This window comes from Bolinopsis microptera, chromosome 2 (genome assembly GCF_026151205.1).
Source record: "Bolinopsis microptera isolate Bmic1 chromosome 2, MBARI_Bmic_1.0, whole genome shotgun sequence".
NCBI classification, from domain to species: domain Eukaryota; kingdom Metazoa; phylum Ctenophora; class Tentaculata; order Lobata; family Bolinopsidae; genus Bolinopsis; species Bolinopsis microptera.
The window spans coordinates 4,005,079-4,013,154 of record NC_087073.1 but is presented as its reverse complement, the minus strand read 5'-3'; positions in this window follow the sequence as shown (position 1 = coordinate 4,013,154).

The window sequence follows — 8,076 nt, the reverse complement described above, 5'->3', positions numbered from 1 at the left end:
ATTGAGCCAGTACAGGCTAATATTAAATACTAGTGGACTCTATGCAGGTCTCCCAGCGCCACTAATTTTACAGATCTGGAGGTCACATTTTATTGAGCCAGTACAGGCTAATATTAAATACTAGTGGACTCTATGCAGGTCTCCCAGCGCCACTAATTTTACAGATCTGGAGGTCACATTTTATTGAGCCAGTACAGGCTAATATTAAATACTAGTGGACTCTATGCAGGTCTCCCAGCGCCACTAATTTTACAGATCTGGAGGTCACATTTTATTGAGCCAGTACAGGCTAATATTAAATACTAGTGGACTCTATGCAGGTCTCCCAGCGCCACTAATTTTACAGATCTGGAGGTCACATTTTATTGAGCCAGTACAGGCTAATATTAAATACTAGTGGACTCTATGCAGGTCTCCCAGCGCCACTAATTTTACAGATCTGGAGGTCACATTTTATTGAGCCAGTACAGGCTAATATTAAATACTAGTGGACTCTATGCAGGTCTCCCAGCGCCACTAATTTTACAGATCTGGAGGTCACATTTTATTGAGCCAGTACAGGCTAATATTAAATACTAGTGGACTCTATGCAGGTCTCCCAGCGCCACTAATTTTACAGATCTGGAGGTCACATTTTATTGAGCCTCTGCAGTATATGCAATTCTGTTTTAGACAGTAAATTTATTTAAAAAAGGTCTCACCCTCTAAAAAACTCCCGTTGAAAATGTCTCTATTAATTTCACATTGGAAAACTTTTCATTGTGTTTGACCTCAACTTAGATGTATTTGTTTTTTTGCTATTTTTAGCAACTCCAATTCTCTTTTGTATCATTATATTGGGAAGAAAAATAATACAAGTTAGTATTCTTTTAAAAATAACTGTTTATAACATTTACTTAATTTTAGGTATGTGTGTGAAACATCAGAACTGAATAATGGACCAGAGAATTCAGAGATCTTTGGTTACCTGTTTCCGGTTTCGTCGGTTCACATTGCTGCGTTCCTGACCTAGCTTCGCCTGCATCATTAGATCATATTATAATATGCATTATAGACTATAGTTATACAGCTTGAATTTGAAAGAGCTACATGGTCGTTGTTTCGAGTGCTTTTTCATCTGCTGTGATGAATTGGCAGACAGCATCAACGGTTACCAACAAAATAGGTGCATTGCAAGTTGTGCAATGCTGAATGCATACGTTTCGTCAGTGACTTCCTTCTGCCTCATTGATGCGAAACTGATAATAAACATGCAAGAGAATACAACTATAGTTACTCTGGACTGCCATGATAGAAACATTGAAACAGATATTGACTGGCTTTAGGTATGTAAGACGTAAGTATTGAAACCTCAAATTGTTATGATCAGGTTCAACATACTTGCTATGATCCTTTATATAATAATATTAATATATTACATAAAATATAATATATTACATTGTATATTAATCTTGATATAAAATCCTCGCTTTTTGATGATTGTAAGATGTTCTGTTTCGTTGTAACCTTGTCCCCTACATAATTATATAATACATCATTACTTCCATTTTTCAGGTTTTTATTGGTGTTGCAAACGATGAAACGATCACTAAATTCTGTGCCTCAAACTTACAGTGTGAGTAATTCAACAATCATGCACTTCATATTTTATGTCCCCCTACTCATTGGTCACTCTCTGTCTTCATCAGTGTTACTCTACATTTCTCTCAACTTAGTTATTCTCCCACTCAGTATTAACTCTCTGTCTTCATCAGTGTAACTCTACATTTCTCTCAGTAGTTATTCTCCCACTCGGTATTAACTCTCTGTCTTCATCAGTGTTACTCTACATTTCTCTCAGCAGTTATTCTTCCACTCAGTATTAACTCTCTGTCTTCGTCAGTGTTACTCTATATTTAGCTCAGTAGTTATTCTCCCACTCAGTATTAACTCTCTGTCTTCATCAGTGTTACTCTATATTTCCCTCAGTAGTTACTTTTCCACTCAGTGTTAAATCTCTGTCTTCATCAGTGTTACTCTAGACATTTCCCTCAGTAATTATTCTCCCACTCAGTATCAACTCTCTGTCTTCATCAGTGTAACTCTACATTTCTCTCAGTAGTTATTCTCCCACTCAGTATTAACTCTCTGCCTTCATCAGTGTTAATCTACATTTCCCTCAGTAGTTACTCTCTCATTTAGTGGTAACTCTCTGTCTTCATCAGTGTTACTCTAGACATTTCCCTCAGTAATTATTCTCCGACTTAGTATCAACTCTCTGTCTTCATCAGTGTAACTCTACATTTCTCTCAGTAGTTATTCTCCCACTCAGTATTAACTCTCTGTCTTCATCAGTGTTACTCTACATTTCTCTCAGCAGTTATTGTTCCACTCAGTATTAACTCTCTGACAAGTAGTAACGCACTAGTTCTCTTCAAAACAGTAGACCAAGGGTTTCCTTCTCCTGAGAACAGTAGTGTACTACCAGTTCTCTTCAAAACAGTACACCAACGGTTTCCTTCTCCTGAGAACAGTAACACACCAGTTCTCTTCAAAACAGTAGACCTCCGGTTTCCTTCTCCTGAGAACAGTAACGCACTAGATCTCTTCAAAACAGAAGACCACCGGTTTCCTTCTCCTGAGAACAGTAGTGCAACAAATACCAATTCTCCTCGAAACAGTAAAGCATTTTAAGTGATTCAGTGAACCGTTTCCTTATCCTGTGGATAACTTGGAGCAACAGATTTCTTCTCCTGAAGACAATGTTTCACGCCTAGAACACTTACGGAATTTAACTGAGTGCCCTGCCGGTATTTTTGACTCTTGTTAACAGTAACATGCTCGTTCCTGTCTCCAGAATGGTTGTAAGGTAGAACGCCAGCATCCTAGCCTCAAGATAACAATGTCAATAACTTTCTCTAGACTTCTACAGTTCTACTAGGCTATCCATTATCGGTATGAAATCTTTTATCTAGATAAACAGATAAAAATTTTATCTAGATAAACAGATAAAAGGTTTTATCTAGATAAAACCGATAAAACCGATATTATTTCTGCTGAAGGCCAAAGCCAAAATGTTTTCCAAATTTTACAAAAACTAATTGTCGACTTTTATTACTGTTTACCAGTAATCTTGCTAAAGTAAAACTTCCTTTCTTTTGAAAATATTAGAGCATCAGTTTTCTTCTCCGGGGAACCATAGTGTACCAGTTCTCTTCAAAACAGTAGATCACCGGTTTCCTTCTCCTAAAAACAGTAGTGTACCAGTTCTCTTCAAAACAGTAGACCAAGGGTTTCCTTCTCCTGAGAACAGTAAGTACTCTCTGTCTTCGTCAGTGTTACTCTATATTTAGCTCAGTAGTTATTCTCCTTACTACATTATATGTGCAAGGCAAATTTCTGGAGAATCGAGTATTTTTTTGTAATAATTTGAATTATAAAGCGACAAAATATTATGTGTTCTCTCTTGGTTTGATTTTTTGAATAACAGCCAGTAATTTTAGAAGGTAAACGGTCAAGCAAAGTGTGCAAGGTCGTTGATGGAGTATTCCATGTGAAATCCTCTCACCAGTCTGAGCCCCACCAACTGAACATCAGAGGACCAACTTGCACCTGCAGAAACTTCAGCAGGACCCACTTCCCCTGCAGACATATTTTTCAAGCTATCGATGATGGTTTAATGAAATGGGAGGACCTACCTGAAGATTACAGAAACCGTTCTTCGTAAAAGATAAAGGTCTGTTAAATTGATCTGTATGCATGTTTACATTCCAATTTGAATAGACAAGACAAAATTGAGGTTCATAACTCGTTCATGTGCTATGGCCGTGCGTCCGCGTCGATGTAGGAGGTGTGGAGCCTGCTTGTAGAGAAAATATGAAGTTTCCAACAGTAAATATTATTATCAATATCAAAGGCAGGGCATTACTTCGACCTCCGAGGCGAGGTATCCGTGTGGACCCTGGTTGTTATCAGGGTTGGAAAGACAAAGATAATTTTGTCTGTTAAAGTGGGTTATCACTCTCTGCCATCAGAGTCATAAATCACATCTCCGCAGGGTTTGCAAGGTTTTCCCTATTGCTTTGCTTCCAATTCTTATAATAGTCAAAATATAAAATCCGATATTATTTTTGCAGGAAGTGATATTGGGATATGGCCAGCTGATGCAGATGTAAACAAATGCTGTGATTATCCAGCATCAGAAGACGACAGGGACAAAAGGATTTCGCGGCATGTACGAAATCGCGAAATTTCCCATTCTCCGCGACAAATTTTATGTATAGTTTAATGTATAGCCTGTTAAATTTCGCGGTATCGCGAAATTTGGCCAAAATCGCCGCGAAATCCTTTTGTCCCTGGAAGACGAGGATGAAGAAGTAGAAGATGATGGGGAGGAAATGGGGATAAAAGAAAGAAGAAACGGGACATAGACTATATAAAGGAGATTGGCGGGAGCTTTCAAACAGAATAACTTCCTTCATTAATGATCCCGAGTTTGACGTGATGGACGATGATGTCCGTGCATTATTATATAAGAAACTGTCAGATACCGCCAATGATGTGGCATCCTATATTTACAAAAGAAACTAATATAGATAACATAGATAAGATTATGTTTGATAATATATTACTTTAAAAGCCGTGCAATCATTTTAGATATTAGATATTAAACTAACCATATTATGATATTCTCCGTCTAACTATTCGATCTGTCACCATCTCACTATTCAATCTGTCTCAACGTTCATTCTCTGTTTAACTATTCAATCTCTGTCTCAGTGTTCATTTTCTTGTTTAACTATTCAATCTTTGTCTCAGCGATCATTCTCTGTCTCGACATTCATTTTCCGTCTGACTATTCAATCTGTCTCAATGTTCATTCTCTGTCTCGACGTTCATTCTCCGTCTCACTATTCAATCTGTCTCAACGATCATTATGTGTTTAACTATTCAATCTCTTTGTCAGTGATCATTCTCTGTTTAACTATTAAATCACTGTTCATTCTTGTCTCGACGTTAATTCTCCGTCTCATTATTCAATCTCTGCATCAGTGTTCATTCTTTATTTTAGAGTTAATTCCCTGTCTTACCTTTCAATCTTTCTCGGTGTTCATTCTCTGTCTGACTGTTCAATTTTTGTCTCACTGTCCATTCTCTGTCTCGCTGTTCAATCTTCGTGTTTCTTTCAAAGTGTTACAGTGACAAGGAGACCGAATGATTTTGTTGTAAAATAAAAAGCTTGTCCGCTTTAGTTATAGTGATATTAAAACATATACAACACCATGTATTATGAAATTTTAGATTTTGTTACAAAATATGGACAGTGAATTTGATGTTGTTGTCTAATAATACAAAGATACAAGACGTGAGGCGCGGCGACATTATAAATTTTAGAATTGCCCGCGCATTTTGCTACTTTGCCGCGGCTCCACTAGTTTTTAACGTCTACCGGCGGCGCTCAGCCTGTCATTCCGCCGAATCTTTATTTGGGCTGAGTGAATTACGACCTCCATCGCCCTGGAAAAAAGTACGGATGCTCATTGGATGTCAGAGCGCACGTGACAAGCATTCACGTAATCGTTTAGAACCAATCACAGCCACGCAAGAAATCACGTGCACTCCAACTACCAATTGGAAAGAAGTGACGTATACGCTACAAGGGCCGCGCGCTGAGTTAGATTGTAAAATCTGATTATTTGATTGTAAAATCGCATAATTGCTTGTCATACGTTGTATGACCCGCCGCGCACGAGTGCGCGGCTCCCCTGTATCGTAGAAACTCTACATAGTGAAGCGACAGTGGGGGTCACCACGTGATACAAATAATTGCGCTTACTTGCGCGTTTTAGAGGGTTCAATTACGCCAGGCTATGTTTATGAACATAATATGTAATAGCATGTGGTCCCCAGGTAAAGCTATACTAGAGCAAATATATTTGCAACGGGTGATACTCGTAAAATATTTTTTCAAATATTAGACCGTCGACGAGTCCAACTCGGCGCGCGTTTTGGTATAAAATAAAATATTGACGCTTATATAAAAATTAAAACGAGAAACATGTTTATAGAATTAACATGTTATGATGAAATTGATGGCAAGTACTGAATCAGTTCATTGACAATGTCAATTCATCGCAGCTCGGCGAGGCCCAGTAGCGCATCTCGCCGATCTAGCGAGAAGCATAATTGAGTGCGCGGGGCGGGCCAGTAACGCATCGCGCTACAATGAATTATAGTAGCTCCGTATATTTTTACTCATAATTAAGTTTCCGGCGCGCGAAAAGTGGCATGCAACGTATGTCAATATAAAATTATATCAGTGCTAGTCTTTGGTTATACATATTACATTACAAGATATATTTAATTTAAATGGTATGAATAGAAATTTTGTGGTTTTTCGAATTATGGGTGTTAAAAATATGGACTGTTATAAATATGATTCTTTGCACTTTGGCCCGAAAAGAACCAAATTTGACCCCCCCACAATTTTAACTGTTTACTGCGACTTTCGTAAAAAAATCTCAAATCGAAAATATTGATCAAAAGTTATTCAGAATTATAACTATTGTGTATTGTGAACTCAATAAAATATTTATCACTTTTGTATCCTTGTTGCTTGTATCCTTGTATCCTTGCCGCTTTCACACAAAATTTAATGCAACGAAACAGCTTCCGCTGAACTTATTATTATTATTCATCTGAAGTTGGTGATCTGAAATTTAAATTTAAATTGTTCCTAGTTAACCCCTCACATTAAAAGGATGGGGGAATAGTAGACAAATCGGACTTTTTGAACCAGAACTAGCTTCAATTCAGCAAACAATAACGTAAGCATACTTCTGGACGTGAATGAAAGAAACGTTAAGCATATTCAATATTGTGACTGATAGTTGACCATTGTTAACAGTGGCGTAACTTTGCCTGTTGGTGCCCCCCGCCGAAAAAGCGCCCCCCTGTTGGCGCCCCCTCCCCTTTTGGTGCCCCTCCCTAAAATTGAACAAATTAGGTGATTTTAGAGGATACGCCGGTAAAATCTCTAAAAAAGTGTATTTCTACAGCAAAACGTGCAGTTTTGCTAGTACTTTAGTTAAGTTTTCGAAATTGTCCCACATTCAAACGACGATTTGGCGCCCCCCTAAGACGGCGCCCCCCTGCACAGCGGGGTCAGCAGGGCCCTTCGTTACGCCACTGATTGTTAATGATCTGGCCCGGCGCGCGCTACTTCGTAGCACTTGCCATCGAGAAGAAAGCGGCGCACGCTACTTCGAAGAAATTTAGACGAGTAACTGATAGATATACCAAAAGAAACACCAAAGTTTGACTCGGGGGTTATTAAATTATGAGGGGTAAAAATATGGACTGTTATAAATATAGTTCTTTGGCCCGAAAAGGACCAAATTAGACCCCCCATAATGTGTAACATAAATATGTCTCGTTAGGTATGTTGGAAAACCCTAGCCTCAGGACGTTTATTACAACCTTTTTATTTGGAGTTGAAGATTGCCAACTATTGAACCACAAATCTGTAAACGATTCTATTACTGCTCTGTTTGCCCAAGAGGGGCTCAATTTATCGTCTGTTTTTAGCAATCGTTGCTCTTGTAAGTTTACAGCCAAATTGTATTACACGATTTGGAATATTTAAGCTCACTACGTATGCACGACTTAGAACTGACTGAAGGGGTTCTGTAGTCTCTAAACATAGCTCTTGTTTTATTTGTACGTGCTGTGAGTAGCCTAGTATCTGTGACTACTTTCACTGACATGATTTTAAAAATCCGATTTTCTTACAAGAGAGACAGAAATTTCCACAGCACACAATGTATCTAGTACCGGCATGCGTCTAGTTTAAAATTAATTTTGAAAGTGCCAAGTTATTTATTTTCATGTGAAAGTAAGGAGAAGATGAGGTAGCTCTGTCCATGTCAGTAAACCTTGAAAGTTGAAATCCAGTTACCATCTAGCCTGTCTTGTAGTCTGGGTCTGGTTCATGAGTTCCAGACGTTTGACTTGGATTACACAGTTTCTACACACGCTATTTATTATTTTTAACTGATAGATCAATAAGAATACAAGATCAATAAGAATACAAGATTG